This window comes from Adiantum capillus-veneris, chromosome 26 (assembly GCF_014529385.1).
Source record: "Adiantum capillus-veneris isolate H3 chromosome 26, ASM1452938v2, whole genome shotgun sequence".
NCBI classification, from domain to species: Eukaryota; Viridiplantae; Streptophyta; class Polypodiopsida; order Polypodiales; family Pteridaceae; genus Adiantum; species Adiantum capillus-veneris.
The window spans coordinates 44,954,518-44,970,344 of NC_140956.1; the positions used below are offsets into that span (position 1 = coordinate 44,954,518).

Here is a 15,827-nt window from a genome sequence, read left to right on the forward strand (position 1 = left end):
GTATGTCTTCAGGCATCCTGGACGGGGAATTGACATAATTGTGGCCGCTTGGTTGTTCAGTTAGGCAAGGTTGCCCTATTAGTGCTTTGCTGTATGCAATTGCTTCTCATCCTTTGTTGATGTATCTTGATCACTTGACCTCTGCGCAGCGTCTTCATGGTTTACAGCTACCATCGGGTCATACTTTTATTGGACAGGCTTATGCAGATGACTCGCTATTTATGCCCCGCAATCAGCAAAATGATGTTCAAGAGATTATGAACGCTTTGAAATTGTTTGCGCATGCGGCTGGTCTTAAAGTCAATTTCCATAAATCAAAGCTTCTGCCGCTTCGTTCTTGTGATTGGCATGCTTTGTTGTGGCCAGGAGAGATTGTTCCTCCAAATGTAATCACTAGGAATTTGGGTTATCCAATTGGATGGAATGTTACTCACACGCAAAAAGTGGATTGGGTTATGTATCGTCTGAATGTTAAACTGCATTACAGGAAGCTTTCTACCTGGCCGCTACATGTTCGCCTACAAATTGTTCAGAGTATCCTTGTGGCATATGTTCAGTTCTTTTTGCCATTGTTGCATTGGCCCCGTCATTGTCTTGACTCTCTTATGTCGGCCATTTTGTCTCATTTGTGGCGAACGCGTGCTCACAAAAAAGGTTTGCGGTTGATATCGATGGCAAAACTATGTACACCGAAGCGCTTTGGTGGTTTGAATATTTTGGACCTGCGTAGGCATGTCATTGCTAGGAAGGCTATGCTTTTGCCTACACTTGTGAAACAATCTCAGCCTTGGACTCTTATGTTTGCACACTTGACTCATCATGTGGTTACATCTTCATTTGGTCACTGGCAATCATCCATGTGGGAGGCAGTATTTGGTAAGATGGATGGTCGTATTCCTGGATGCCCACTTTCATCTACCTTGCTTTCTGCATGGAAGCAGGTTACGATTCATCTTTCATGGAATGCTCGGAGGGAAGGAAACTCGGTTCGTGCGGAGAGTCTTCATTGGAGTCGGGATTTTTCTCTTACTTTGGTTGACCGCTCGACTCACCAGGTGTATTTCCTCTCTTGCCGTGGCATTCGAGTGGTTGAGGATGTGGTGGATGCAGATGGTTTCACTTTCGAGTTTCCATTTGCCGCTCGTCGCTTTGGATTGGGCATGCACTATCGCCAGATTTGGAGAGAATTACAGCAAATGTTGACAGGTTTCTTGCCGGTTTCACCTTTGGCTGATGATGATCGCATGTCTGACTGGAAGCTTGGGGAAATGCCACTTCGAGATATTTCTGCTGGCCGAGCATATGCTCTTCTGCTGCTTCGTCCATGGATTGCTGATCATTGCAACGCTCTTTGGCACATGCATAAATCAGATATTTGGTGGCGCAGGATTATATCTGCACTATGGGAAAGTCGTCTGCCGTTGAAAGAGCGCTTGTTTCTTTGGCGGTGTTTACTTGGTGTGCTCCCAATGGGTACCTTTCTTAGGATGCGCCGTATCCGCTCTTCATCATGCGTCCGTTGCTTATCTGCCGAGGAGGATGTTTGTCACCTCTTGTGGGATTATTGTTTCACTTGAGAATTTCTTCGTCGGGTTTCAGTGTGTATGCGGCTACATTTTCCCGCGACGGTCTTCCATAAGCGGTTTTGGATTTTCGGTATCTTCTCGCCGGCGTTGCAGCGCTTTGCAGCCTTCTTCATGTGGGTCAGGTTTTGGGCATACTGGATCCTGTGGCGGCAGCGTAATGGCTATATGTTCCATCGCATTCATACGGATCCACTTACTTTCTTCAAGATTTTCCTTCGGCAGTCTTTGCGGTTTGCCTTGGAAGTTGGTGATATCACAGCAGAGATACATCAGCTTTCTTATGAATGTTTTTAGATATTTTATACCGCCGAACACTGCTGTGTTCCTTTCCTTGTACATCTTTTTGGTGGCTTTTCCTCTGTTTGAGGTTTCCCACAGAGAGTTAAATCAAATTGATTTACCAAAAAAAAGTATGAGACTGAGAGGTAGAGAGAAGAGAGATACGACACCAGAGACGTTGTAAAACCCTCCTCCGAAGGCCCCACTCTCGTTGGCAAGAGTGGTCTACGATTGATTGCACAAACGGGTACAATGATGATGCATGAACTGATGCAGATCTATACTATGTCGACGATGACAACCGGGATGGCGATGACGACAATAGGGCTGGAAACGGAATGATTCTAAGTGCTGTCCAAAAACGTTCACTGCTGAATTCTGTTGCGGATGAAGTGCTGATTTTTGGGGCTGTTTTGGGGCTGCTGAAAAACGCTGGAATGCTTTGATGAAAACGCTAATTTGCTGCTGTGTTTAGGGCTGAAAACGCAGCCTGATCTGATGAGGAAAACGCTGGATCTGCAGCTTGCTAGCGATGATGAAAACGCTGGATGCAAGGGGAGGAAACTGTGCGGTAAATGCTAAAATCGCCAAGGGCAAAGGCTGGCAAGGAAACGCTAGGGCTGAGGGATGGGGAAAACGCCAAGGCAATGCGTGCTTGGTGGTTGTTGCTGAGAGAGGGGAGGACCTGTCGCCAATGGCCTGCTGTTCTGCTGGCTCATCTGCCATTTAGTGCTAACTTTGGTTTGCTTATATATTTTCTTACCCAATTTTCCCTACCTACTTTCCAACAAAAGTCATTTAAATTAATAAGTGAAAAATGTCAAAAATAGGTAAAATAGGCTAAATGCACTGGAAAAATCCCCTAACTGATTCTAATGGATTCTGATGGGAATGCTTACCATCATGCTGTGTGCAACCAGAGGATATGCATCTATACTAAGTGACTGGGCATGCACGGTCTGCGAACAGACTCACAAAAGTGCCAGAACACTTCCTATTCTAGACTGACTTGACTAAACTAAACCCTGATCATGATGTAGCTTGTCCACGGATACATAGGGTCGGATGTGTCACATGACAAAAGGAATTAGAGTTATCCAATTTCCTCAAGGGATTCCAAGATGTTTTTATTGACGACATCCCTTGTGAGCTACATCCCAAACAAGGGAATGACGACCATGCATGCAATTGAACTTCTTCCAGGAAGCTCACCGCCTAATAAACCTCCTTATAGAGTTTCTCAAGCTCAACAAGAGGAGATTATGCGGCAAGTGCATGAGTTGGTTGAGAAAGGCATGGTTAGGCCTAGCTCATCTCCATTTTGTTCACCAGTGTTATTAGTGCAAAAGAAAGATGGCACATATGGTATATGTGTCGACTATAGAGCACTAAATAGGATCACTATCAAGAATAGGTTTCCTGTTCCACGGGTAGAAGACCTATTTGATAAGCTACATGGATCGACCTACTTCAATAGGATTCACCTAAAAAATGGCTACCTTAAAATAAGGATAGTTGATCAAGACATTGTAAAGCCGCATTTTGCACTACGTTTGGTCTTTACGAGTATATTGTCATGCCTTTTGGCTTGACCAATGCACCAGCCACATTTAACCGCCTGATGAAGAATCTATTCAGACCTCATCAAACCTTTACTGGAGTGTTCTTTGATGATATAATCATCTACTCTAATTCATTAGACGGACACAAGCAACACCTCCAGGTGATATTTCAAGTTTTACGAGAGAATAAACTTTGTATTAGTCGAAAGAAATTGAGTATTTAGGTATTTAAGTCACATTATCTCTCAAGATGGCATCCAAATGGATCCATCAAAGTTAGAGGTAATAAAAGGATGGCTTAATCCAAGGAATCTGCATGAACTAAGGTATGTGTGCATACTATAGACGCTTCATAGAAAAGTTCTCACAAATCGCGGGACCATTACATGATCTAACAAAGAAAAACGTTAGGTATATATGGTATGTGTGCATACTATAGACGCTTCATAGAAAATTTCTCACAAATCGCGGGACCATTACATGATCTAACAAAGAAAAACATTAGGTATATATGGTCCACCAAGGAGAACAATGCTTTCGAAAAGCTTACAGAGAAGCTTATCTCTCAACCTGTGCTTACACTACCGGATCTCTCAAAGCTAGTTGAGGTCCAATGCGACGCTTGTGGTGATTGCCTTGGAGTTGTTTTGCTCTAAGAAGGGCACACCATAGCCTATGAAAGTCGAAGGCTCGACCCTGTTGAGCAAGCTCTAGGCATGTATGAGAAGGAACTCTTAGCAATTCTACATGCTCTAGATTCGTGGAAGCACTATTTACTGGGGACTCCTTTCATTCTGCGAAAGGATCACCAAAGCCTTAAGTACTTCATGACGCAGACCAAGCTCTCCGACAAACAAATGAGGTGGGCAAATTTCCTTTCGCAATTTCATTTTCATATTGCTCACATTGCTGGCAAGCATCACTCTCAAGACGACCGAGAGTGAATGCGGTATCCATAGAAACTCACAATGATCCATCTTCTATGATAGATGAGTACGCTATCGATCCCGATTTTAGAGATGTGATTTCAACCCTTGCACTAGGGAAGAAGGAAGAACCATTTACCCTACAAGATGGTTATCTTCTCTATGACAATAGACTATGCGTTACTAACTAACTACATAAGAAAGTAATGTATGAATCTCATGCTCCTCCTTATGCGGGGCATAGAGGGATTCGGTCTACCCTAAAAGGGATAGAAACATATTTCTATTGGCCTGCCATGAAAGCAAACATACAAGAGTATGTTTCAAAATGTCTGGTATGCCAAAAGACGAAGTTTGATAGAGGGAAGCAACCTAGATTGCTTCAGCCTTTGTCAATTCCTAATTCACCATGGCAGAGCATATCCATGGATTTTATTTTTGGATTGCCCAATCTATCCATGGGAATACAGGAATATGGACGATAGTAGACAGGTTTAGCAAACAAGCACATTTCATACCTGTCAAAAAGACTATCAAGGCCCATCAAATGGCAACCCTCTTTATATCACAAATCTTCAAATACCATGGCTTGCCAATGTCTATAGTGTCGGATAGAGATCCTAAAATGACCAATAATTTCTGGAAGGGTCTCTTTGAGAATTTAGGTACAAGGCTAAACTACTCTTCGGCCTATCATCCCCAAACAGAGCCAAAGTGAAATAGCTAACCTAACAATTCTTGATCTACTAAAAGCTTATGTCACGGAAGTAGATCAAAAGTCCCAATGGGAGAAGTACTTATCCTTAGTGCAGTATGTTTACAATAACACTGTACATACTTCCACGGGAAAAGCACCTTTTGAGGTGATAGAGTGAAGATCAAAAAGTCCCATGCTACTCAAGGTACATGGGAAGATCTTCGCTGCAGATGAATATAGCAGAGACCTGCAAGAATCTTTCCAAAAGATCAAGGATGCTATATCCATCTCTCGGCAAAGGCAAAAGGTTGCTGCTGATAAGCACAAAAGAGCCCTAAGATACACTTTTCAATACAACCATCAGTATTTTCAGCCACAAGCACCAACATTTTCAGTTTTCAGCCCTTAGCTTCGTGAGAACCCGCTCTTGCAAGGTTGCAAATCCTCGCCGTGTTTCCATCTACACCCAGATTAGCTTAGCATTTCCAGATTTCACCAGATCAACCTGGCGTTTTGTAGATTCAGCAGATAGTGTTTTGCATTTTCAGTCAGATCAACCTAGCGTTTTTTCATTTCAGCCCAAGTACAACTCGGCGGTTGCAGATCAGCCCCGCAGTGCCGCCATAGTAGCAGATCCAACAGATTACCTAGCATTTTCAGTTTTCAGCCTTGACGCCATCATCGTCGACATCGTCATTGTAGATCCCTATCTTGACGATGACACCTTCGTCGCCATTGTCGTAGATCTCGGACTTGACAACGACACATTCATCGTCATCGTCATTGTCACAGTCTCCATTGTCGTCGTCGACATAGTCATCTTCGGTACCACAACATCTAGAAGCATTGTACTAGACTTTGTGCAATCTAAAGAAAATACCTCTCTAGCAATAGAGAGGGGGGGCCTTGGACGGGGGTTTGGGACCCCATCTGATGTCGTCTCTCTCTCTCTCTCTCTCTCTCTCTCTCTCTCTCTCTCTCTCTCTCTATAGCACTCTCTTGCACTCACTCACAGTTTGCATTCCACTCTCGTGTGTGGTCATTGCCCGTTCTCTCATTAAGTCAAGGAAGGCTCTCCCTTCCCGTTGTTAGATTTTCATTCACCTCCAGATGCTTCGCGCACTGTCTACAGGCTCCTCACCACTCACATGCACTGGACCTTGGTTTGTGGGTTGGCCACCTGTACACCTGTTGGACAAGGATCTTAGGAACAACTCGAGCATGAGCAAGCACGCGAGGCTCAACGCATAGCGGCCGAAGAGAAGCGAGCGGCTATGGAGTTAGAGCGAGAGGCGCAGATGGACCAATGCAAGAGCGGCTATGGAGTTAGAGCGAGAGGCGCAGATGGACCAATGCAAGAGTTGGTCCTACAGGTACTCTCCTCGATGTCCGAGCCACTCAAGGAGGTGGACGAGTCATCAGGTAGCATAGGTAGAGACGAAGATTCCAACAATCTAGTCACTGAGAAGTTGACGTTTAGTAAGTATGATGATAAGATGGATGCTTCTTTGATTCATTCTTGGTTGCATCAATTTAATGCTTGCTTTGCGACTGTCAAGAAAACAAGTAATAGTAAAGTTTTGACTGCTGCTATGTACCTAGCCAAGGATTCCATTAATTAGTATCAAGCTTGGCAAGAGTCACATATCGCCAAGCATCTCGAGCATCGGAGGAAGGCGTACCACTCTCTTTCAATTGGGTCAACTTCCAAGACAAGCTCAAGGCTCGCTTCATGCCACCACAATACCTTGATCGGTTAAAAGAAGATAGGCGTGGTCTTAAGAAAAATGGATCCCCTGTTATGTCTTTTTCTAACAGTATTTTGTAGATTGGTGTTCAAATACGTAAGTTGGATGAGGATCGCAAGGAGGCTTTCCTCTTTGGGTTAGACGAGTACATCAAGTTCGATGTGCAAGTTTTCAGCCCTAAGGACTATAACGACGCCGCCAGAATCATCTGAGCACAAGAAATGAAGCACAACAAAGGCAAGCCGAAGGAGAACAAGTTAAATACTTCTCAAGACCAACCGAATGGTAAGCACAGTAAGACCATTGGTAAGCATGATGGTAATTCTTCTTCTCGATCTTCTTCTACACCTAGAGCACAGAAGTCTCACAATGATGATAAAAAAAAGGCTAAAACTCTGGACACCTTTAAGTTGACGCCTGATGAAAAATCTACTCAAGGAATTTTAGGAGGTTGTTTAACTTTTGAAGAACAAGCCGAATATGCATGAAAGAAAAGATGTTATAAGTGTCACACTAAAGGTCGCATGAAACGAGATTGTCCTAAGGAAGACCTGTAAGGTGCAGCGGAATGAATGTTTGAACTTTGCTCAAGATGAGTGCTCCAAACAATGCTCAAGGTTCCTTTTGTTCTTATGGAAGGGAGAGCCTTCTGTTCTTAATGAGAGAGTGCAATGATCACTAACAAAGTGAATGGACATTGTGCGTGAAAGTGCATGAGTTTGAGAGATAGAGAAGAGAATACGACACCGGAGACGTTGTAAAACCCTCCTCCGAAGGCCCCACTGTCTATGGCGAGAGCGGTCTACTTATGATTACACAAATCTCTACAATGCTTGGACTTTCCGACGATGTCGACGACGATGAGGACGACGACGAGACGGGCTGAAATCTGAAAACGCTAAGGGCTGAAATCTGCAAAATCTTTATCTGCTGAATTCTGACTCTATGTGGATGACGATGTCGATGGCGACGATGCGAAGACGATGCGCTGAAAACGCAGATGCTGAAATCTGCGTTTTCCGGGCTGAAACTGTAAACCTTGCGGAAACTGATCGTGCGGCGATGTTGCGGAAGGTGAGATCTACGAGGTTCGGGGTTTCTTCTGCGGTGTCCAAAGGCTGAAAACTGAAAACGTTGGTGGTTCTTGATGTTCCGTCGTGGTAAATCTGCAAAACATTGGGGCTGATCTGCAAATCAAAAACGCGATACATCATAGGAGCTTCGAGGATATCTTCACACGTATACGGGATGGGGAGACAGTAGCTGGATACTCCCTTCGGGAAGGCTACTTCATAATAAAGACTATGTTGTGCGTTACATAGCAGTTGAGGGAAAAGGTTATGACTGAATGCCACTGCCCACCTTTTACGGCTCACCGCGGCATTGCTACCACCATGAAAGGGGTAGAGAGATACTTCTTTTGGCCGAGACTCAAGAAGGATGTGGAAGAATTTGTACGTAGTTGCTTGGTATGCCAGAAGGTCAAGTTTGACAGGCATAAGGCACAGGGATTGTTACAGCCTTTACCCATACCCACCCGCCCCTGGGAAAGTATAGCGATGGATTTCATTTTTTATCTCCCGAGAACACAGAGTGGTCACAATGGTATCTGGACTGTTATTGACAGATTTAGCAAACAGGTTCATTTCATTCCAATGAAGAAAACAGTCAAGCCGGATCACTTAGCGAGACTGTTTGTGGCCCAGATTTTCAGATTACATGGCATGCCTGAGACGATTGTCTTCGACAGAGACCCCAGATTTACAAGTTTGTTTTGGAAGGCAATTTGGGAGAACGTTGACACGCGGTTGCAGTTCTCGTCATTGTTCCACCCGCAGACTGACGGGCAATCCGAGATTGCCAATTCAATGGTTCTAGATTTATTGAAGTCTTATATCTCAGATCAGAAGACTCAATGGAAAAGATATTTACCTTTGGTGGAATTTGCCTACAATAACACAATACACTCTTTGACAGGGAAGGCGCCATTTGAGATTGTTGAAGGTGCTGCGAAGGTTCCACCCTTTCTAAGCATGAAAGATAAGATCTTTGAAGCGGATGAATATACGCGAGATCTGGATATGGCTTTTACCAAGGTTCACGAGACTTTGCAGAAGTCTCAAGAATGACAGAAAAAGGCAACGGATCGCCGTCGTCGCGACATGAAATTGGAGGAGGCTGATTGAGTGCTCTTACGTTTTGAGAAGGCACGCCTATGAAAGAAAAAAGGAAAGCCGGAGAGGCTTTTTCCAAAGCTTAGTATGCGATATTACGGCCCTTTACTGCGACACTACTGCCAGATACTTGGAGGATTCACAATGCATTTCATGTGAGTCTCTTGAAACCTTTTAAAGGTGATGTGCCTGATGATGGGGAGCCTGATGAGCAACCCGAAGTGGAAGAAAACGAGGAGATCCTTGTTCCTGAACAGATTTTGGCACATAAGGATACGAAGAATAAAGGTAAAGTCCGAAGGTGGTTCTTGGTTAAGTTCAAGAATTATCCTGCACTAGATGCAAAGTGGATGGAGGAGGAGGACCTAGCAGATACTCCTCAGATTGTGAAACTTTATCTCGATGCTTTTGGTTTAGCATAGTCTACTCCAAATGGAACCCAGAATTCAGCTTGGTCGGAGATCTGGTGCTGTGGGATGCACAAGAGGGGAGTCACTCCACTCCTTTGTCAACAGATGCTTTAATTTAGATACTAGAGTCACTGATGTCTCTTTGAGCTTCAGGGATACTGAGAGCTGACAGTATTCTGCTGTATGACTTTATAAAATGGAATTCCTGATAATGATACTGATTTGTTTCTTCCCTTCTTTTGAGTGCAAGAACTAATAGACAAAATGACTGCAGCATTTTTGGTCTACTTGATCTCGAATAGACATGGTTGCAATAGGGGTTAGTCAATCGGACATCGATGAGGTCCCGATTGGACCTAGATGTGATTGCTAGCTACATTGCCGATAAATCATGGTCTAAGATCCAAATGAATGTTGAATGTCATGTGATGTCCTGTGATGTGACTGTCGATTTGGTACATGTGCTAGATGTGTGTTCCTAGTACGTAGGTACTAACAGTCAGTGTCTACTAAGACGGTTTATGGCTTTTGTTGGTTTTGCAGGCGTAATCGCGGTCAGATTACAATGCTTTCAAGAGGGGGGTATGTCACAAACTGATGACGTGGCGGACAGCAGAAACCCTAATTTCTGGCTAAAACCCTAAAATTCTTGCAAACCCTAAAATCTGCCAGAAACCCTAATTTGTAGAAAACCCTAATTCTGCTGGGGGTGCCACCTGGCAGCAGCAGTACGGATTTCCGAGATTTGCGGCAGAATTTGCGCTGGCATCTTTTCTTGCTTTTTCTACGCAAATAGCGAGAGAGAGAGAGAGAGAGAGAGAGAGAGAGAGAGAGAGAGAGAGAGAGAGAGAGAGAGAGAGAGGGAGAGAGAGAGAGAGAAAGAGAGTCTTTTGCTTTTTCTTTGGAACTCTCAGAGAGAGAGAGAAAGAGCAGATGCTTTTGGCTTTCAGAGCTTTTGATTTTGAAGCTTTTGGGGCTCTACTTTTGGGCATCCCTTGTAACCTTTAAATAAGTGGTGAGGGCTTCACTTCTCAGAGCATCTGGACGCAGAGTCTGAGAGTGAAACCGTAGCCACTCTCGTACTTTGATCTGATTAATATAAAAAGAAATACCGAAAGGGGCGCCAGTCTTTGGGGCCAATATCTCTAGACACGAAACTCCGCCGGGCCAGTGCAAATCTATTGTGATCTGTGAATTGTTTTGAAGTGGTTATTTGGTGCTGTCGCGGTTGATTCTTGACTTGGAGTGTCCAAGTCTGTTACAGCACAAAGTGGTACAATGACGATGCAATGGACTGATGCAACCTAGGACTATGCCGGTGACGACGACGGGAATGACCTCGACGACTTACGGACTGAATTCTGCAATCTTTCTACTCTTGTCCAAAAACACTATGGGCTGAAATCTGGGACTGTTTTCGGTGGCTGAAAATGACTGTTTGGGCTGCGTTTTTTAGGGCTGAAATTGGGGATCTTCTGCATGTGGCTAGGTCTGAATGTGTTGCTATTCTTAAGGCTGAAAACGCTGCTGCATTTGCTGCACTTAAGGCTGAAAATGATAATGCTTGCCTGCTCTTGTAGCGTTAGTGGAAACGCTAGCTAGGGATCTAGGAAGTTGGCGATTGCTGCAAAGCTAAAAAACACCAAGGCTTGAAGGGATGCTGATGAAGACCAAAAACGGTAGGGCAATGGGAGAGGAAAACGCCAGGCTTGGGGGTACTGCGGGTTCTTGCTGAGAAGATGCCTGTTGAGCAGGGAGCTCTTGCTGCCTCTTCTGCCATTTAGTGCTAACTTGGGTTTGCTTATATATTTTCTTAGCAAAATTGCCCTACCTACTTTTGTTGGAAGCCACTTAAGTTAATAAGTGAAAAATGTCAAAAATAGGGATAAAATCATTGGAAAAATTCCCTGACTGATTCTAATGGATTCTAATGGGAATATTGATGATCATGTTGTGTGCAACCAGAGGATATGCATCTAATCTAAGTGACTGGGCATGCACGGTCTACGAATAGACTCACAAAAGTGTCAGATCACTTCTAATCTAAACTGGCTGGACTAACTGAACCCTGATCATGCTGTAGCTTGTCCATAGACACATAGGGTTGGATGTGTCACGTGACACATGGCCTTCAAAAGCAGTACATCAAAAAGCTTCAAACTCAAAAGCTACTGACCCAAAGGCTGCCAGTGAAAACTGCGAAAATCGATACGCTGCCATGTTAGCATCAATCAACACATTTCGCAGAATTCCGTATAACTGTTCACGCAAGCATGTCAGCGCGATTTGTTGGTCTTTCCGTACAGTGCGATCTGCTGGTCCTGAATGAGCCTACTTTATCCTGAGAGGGTCGTACTTGAGCATACTTTATCCTCAGGATTGCTTGACACGGTCATGATTCCCTTCGAGATGTACCTTGAGAAACTGAGCTTAAGCCGTGAACTCTTTTCCCTCTAGGAAATCAAAGTCTACCACAAAAGCCTTGTCCACAACATGATTTGCTCAATCTACCTAATCTCTTCTTTACTTGACTGGAGTGGCCCTCTGCTAAGGATAGTTAAGGAGACTAGTGCAACTAACACACTTCCTACATCACTAAACAATTCTTCAATGTTGTCGCTTACCTTTTTTTCTCCAGCTTTGATTGTCTCCTCTCTGCCCAGGGGAATTGCTACTGAAACAGAACACGTTTGCGTTGGTCTATAGCTGTATTGCTTGAGTTCTTCTCTCTTGACTAGAAATCTTCAATCATTACCAAAATGAACCTTTCAACTTCAAAGAACGTACTGGATATCCTCCGCGTCTCACAAAACAAATTGGCTAACTTGGAAGCTTATTGGCCTTCGAACCTGCCTTGGAGGAGAGCTAGGAATCGGTGCTTTTGACTTCTCCTGGCGACATTACAAAGGTAACAATCTACATTTTACACTTCTGCCACAAAAAATTTCTTCAACTATGTATATTTGACTATATGAGATGTATATTAGATGTATATTGTTTAATTGGATACATATTTCAATATATGAAATGTATATTTAGATGTATATCTGAATATATGAAATGTCTAATTAAATGCATATCTCAATATTTGCATGCATATTTGAATGTATATGTGGATGTACATTTTAATATACATTCAAATAGACAGTTAAATATACATCCAAAAAAATTTAATATATAGTCAAAACACACATAAATATTCATCCAAATATACACTAAAACACACATAAAGATACACATCCAGATATTAAGATATACCCTAATATGCAATGAAATATACATCTACATATTTATATATGCATCCAAATATACATTTAAAATTTGAATGCAACAGAAGCCTTAATTTGCTCATCTTTGCACTACATAATGAACATCATAAGCTGCTGGTCTGCCAATTTATTTCCTACCCAAAAACAAAGGTGCAAGTAATTATTTCCCATCAACCTCTTGTATTTCTGAAACCGAGCACAGGTACCTTGGAGGAGAGCATGGAATAGGTGCTTTCACCTTCTTCTGGGACCTCTGAAAGCCATCCCCACCACCATACATGGAAGGGCTTCCAATCTCCATGCCCACCTACAATTTTGTCAACCAATTGCAGCCGCAGTGATGGACTTTTACATGCACACAAGGTCTTGCTACATTTAGAACTGATTAACAAGGGTCTATCCCATACACATACAAGGCATTGGAAATTGAGAAACATATAAGACATGCATGCATGCGCACGCACACTAACGATCATCTTATTCTGCAAAGATCTTAGCTCGCCACCCTTCATGAAACTTATTCTGCAAAAATCTTAACGAGGGTCGGCAAGGCCATCTTGAATGTAGTGGCATGCGAAGGTTTACCAGTGTCGGAGCGCGTGGAGAAGTACAAGCAGTGGCAGGCAGTTATAGAAGAAGCTGGTATGCAGCAGCTCGCTTTGAATGCAAACACTGTACATCAAATGGAAGGCTTGCTTAAAAGCTGGCATAAGGACTACATGTACGATCATCTTATTCTGCAAAGTCTTAGCTCGCCACCCTTCAAGTTTCAACCTTAATTCTCTCAAAGAATCAACAGACACTACATGGAGCTCTTAAGAGGTGCGAGCGGCATGAGGATATTGAAACACTTACCAGAGAAGAAGGCATCGGGGATGCATTGATCTAGAGGCGAAAGAAGAGACAGACCTTGAAGTTTTAGACGCGAGACCGTCAATGTGAGCTTGCTACCGCTTACCGGGTGTGTGTGTGTGTGTGTGTGTGTGAGAGAGAGAGAGAGAGAGAGAGAGAGAGAGAGAGAGAGGGGAATGGTTACGAGGCAATGTGGGACGGAAGAAAGGGCTGAGGTCTCACTGGAGCTCTTAGAAAGCTGCGAGCGGGATAGAGAAGAAGGCGCGGGCCGGGTGCATTGGCAAAGAAGAGAAGGCCTTGAAGTCTTACAATGCTCTTGCCAAGGTGGGCTTGTTAGAGCGTCTTCCCATAGGGTTGCCAAAAAGACCTCTCAGCAGGCCTTTGCTGCGAACTACTATTCCCATAGGGCCACTATCCACAGTGTCATAAACTCTAGTTTGTGGCAGTGACCAAACTTCTTTTGCATATTGGAACATCTCTAGACAAGCAAATCCCCTATGAACTAGTGCTTGAAGGCATGTCCTATTGTGCTTCCCTAAACGCTCATGGTGACTCCCCCCCCTCTCCTCCAAAGCCCGCCCCACTACCTTAGTGCCCATCGCTCAGAGCCATCACCTGTGGGCAAGACACAACCAACTTGGCACTAATGTCTGAAGCAACAATCCCTACGACCACGGCACTTAGCATGGTATTCGATCGTCGTCCGACATGCAGTGAAGGCCGCTATTGTCATTCGACATGCTGTGAAGGCTGCTAAGGGTAGCGACAGATCCGCTTTGGACTTGACTCTCGCCAACCAATGCAGACTTGGCTTGTGCCACTGCACTAAAAGCATGGCGATGCCTCCAACGCTTGCGAGTGTAACCATACAACCCTTGGATTTCCCTCATCCTCACAGCTCACAGGCCCCCACGCGAGGAGTTTCACAGACACCGTTCAACTACCCCTCTCTCTTATAGCAACCTCGAACCAACCACACCTGCCCCACTTTTGCTCATGAGCGTCTGGAGAAAACAGTCCCTTTCTCTCTCTCAAAGAGACACCATCAATCACTCTCTTGGTTTTGCTGCCTCTCGTCACCTAGCAGCCACAAGAGTACGCACACACACACAGGTACAAGTACCACTGCCTGGTATTGTATGGACACTTCAATTAGCAAGGAAACTCCACTCCTTTTGTGGGATGTTCTCCCTAAATTGGTAGTTGGCCTTGGGTGGGGGGGTGTGAATTCTTTCTCTTTCTTAGGAAGCAAACGGTGCAATAAGTCATTTTCTCTCTCTCCCACTCTCTACACAGCACTCGTTTATGTCGCCACACTCTGCTCTCGACCATTCTCATACACACACACACACACACACACACACACACACACACACACACACACACACACACACACACAGGAGGGGGGACAGGCTCAACATAAATCCGGTCATCAATTGTTGTCAAACTCTCTAATTCTCTCTCTTGCAAAAGTATTGTTCATGCCAAGTTAATTAAGTATAATGGTTATGTTGCTACCGCTAATTAAGTTCACTCTATGTTCTCAAAATAGTCTCATAAAAATGCTAACTATAGCTCTCTTAATTCCGTTATTCTCATTGTTCATAGGCCATTTCCATTACACCATTACAGGGTTTATCAAGTGTAATTGTGAAGTTAAGAAATTGTACCTAAGTAGAAAAGAAGCCAGAGGTTGTAGTAAACCCTTGGCCATAAATTGGTTCAATCTTAAGGAAGTTAAGATAAGTAAGATTAATTTCCTCTGAAAAAGTTTTATTTTTTAGGCTTAATATGTCATCAATATACCTATAAGTGTGCTTAAATAGAGAGAGTTTATGATAGTTGATTTTATCACCCATGGTTCTGAGAAACCATTTGTATTCAAAGAAGGATGAATATCAATTACACATAAGGGGTGAACAAGAAAATCCCATAGGAATGCCCAGGCTTTGGTTAAAGCATTGTCCTCCAAAGAGAATAGTGTAGTTATTGAGAACCCAAGAAATATTACTAAACAGTTTTTTCTCATTGAAGTGTAAGGGGTGAGAGGAGTGGGGTTTCTTAATCCATCTAGGTTTATAATTAGAGAGAGAAATGTAGAAGAAACCATTCCTCCTAGCATGTTTAAATGTTAACCCAATCATTTGTCGTAGAACATTTTTCAGCCCTAATTCATTTTCCAGAGGATATTCTCGTAGCATTGAGTGATATCTGTTGTGAAGAGATGGAATAACTGTTTGGGGAGGTTAAAAGTAACTTCAATGGAGTTTTTTACTAGCCAAAAGGGGTTATAGTGTATTTGGAGAAAGTTAGAACAGTTTTTT

At 43.5% G+C, this 15,827-nt stretch overlaps 1 long non-coding RNA gene across 1 annotated transcript; it reads right to left on the bottom strand.

Moving 5' to 3' along the window:
* Positions 1 to 11,578: 11,578 nt before the first annotated feature.
* Positions 11,579 to 14,467, bottom strand: LOC147423357 (uncharacterized). The gene is made up of 4 exons (XR_015186637.1): positions 13,507 to 14,467; positions 13,237 to 13,323; positions 12,858 to 12,958; positions 11,579 to 12,273 (listed from the first exon to the last, which is right to left on the bottom strand). It is a non-coding gene; the product is annotated as an uncharacterized LOC147423357 (long non-coding RNA).
* Between the last annotated feature and the right edge of the window lie 1,360 nt (positions 14,468 to 15,827).